Source organism: Armigeres subalbatus, chromosome 3 (genome assembly GCF_024139115.2).
Source record: "Armigeres subalbatus isolate Guangzhou_Male chromosome 3, GZ_Asu_2, whole genome shotgun sequence".
NCBI lineage: Eukaryota > Metazoa > Arthropoda > Insecta > Diptera > Culicidae > Armigeres > Armigeres subalbatus.
Window position 1 is genome coordinate 229,494,170 of NC_085141.1, and position 1,632 is coordinate 229,495,801.

Consider the following 1,632-nt stretch of genomic DNA (forward strand, 5'->3'; position numbering starts at 1 on the left):
TTTATTCCGCCCAGTCCCACCCACTCATATGGTTTTGACAGTTGAAGTACAGTTGTATTGGTGAACCCGGTGCGAAACCGTGAAACAACACAGTGCGAACCCGACAGCTTTGGGGTTGGAACTAGTGCGAACCTAGTTCCAACCTGAGCGAATAAAAAAACACTTTGACAGCACTTAGGTTGGAACTGGTTCCAACCTAGGTTGGAACTTTTTAAAAACGAATTCGACATAAGTTCAATTTCATAAAGGACCTGTGCCAACTCGTGGCACGTATTCGTGTTGAACAGCTTCGACGATTGTGTGGCCTGAAGTAGTAGGAGCCGATGTTGAGGAGAAGTGTAGAGGTTTTGGCTACACGGCTACTTCCACGTTAGAGTGAGAACTGTTCCGTTTAATTCTCTCGCTCTGTTTTAAAAACAAAACTTAATTCATATAAACAACAACGAGTTTCAACTATGTCGAGTCGTAGAGTGTTATCTCGATCCGAAATCCGGTATTTCATCCGATTCCGTCCATTTATGCAATTCCACATTTTAAAGCTATCATATGGCACCCGCGATTAGGGCACTACCCAAGTAACATTTTAAGTTTTATAACGCTCTTGAAGACTATAATTTACACTATAAGAGTGTTATAAAACAAGCATATAACCAAAATGTTAATAGGGTAGCTAGAGGTTGGAACGGCACCCGTTGAAAAGTGACGACTGAACATCATAGAACTAAACATTTCCAGAATTATTCCAGCCCAGCAATGCTCCCGTTAGATGGAAACTGGGAATGGTAACAAGTACCTACCTAGGGCAAATCATGAATAAGAAATCGAGAGATTTGCATCTCGTTTTGTCTGTAAGTAAAAACGGTGCGTGAGAGTGCTTGAATTGGAAATATTTTGTTGTAAGGTTTTGATTATATGGAATAATCATGTATAAAACCATGCAGTAACAAGTACTGGTAAAACAATATAATAATTTATGGAAAATCCTCTCAAATATTCTATTTTTTTGGCATTAAGCGTTTGGCAAACAATCTTTTTTATGTCTTTATTGAAACTGAGACTGACTCGTCTCCAGCGGCAAACATTCTCCATTGATTCTTCCGCGCAGCTGTCGAAAATCGATTCGATTGTGATATACCATCTGCTACCATCTGGGCCCTCCTTAGCCGTGCGGTAAGATGCGCGGCTACAAAGCAAGACCATGCTGAGGGTGGCTGGGTTCGATTCCCGGTGCCGGTCTAGGCAATTTTCGGATTGGAAATTGTCTCGACTTCCCTGGGCATAAAAGTATCATCGTGTTAGCCTCATGATATACGAATGCAGAAATGGTAACTTGGCTTAGAAACCTCGCAGTTAATAACTGTGGAAGTGCTTAATGAACAAGCTGCGAGGCGGCAATGTCCCAGTGGGGGATGTAATGCCAACGAAGAAGAAGAAGAATACCATCTGCTGTCAGCATTCCATATCAATGCAATGCTACAAAAGTTCTAAAACTTCGATTTCCGCTGTGTAATCTGCAATCATCATTCCAACAATAAAAAGCATCTTTCGTGCTTGAAGAAAAACCATTCCCCTCCCACAGCGATTGAGCAACAGCACGAGATACCCAACTGTCCGGCTGACGACGACTTGGTT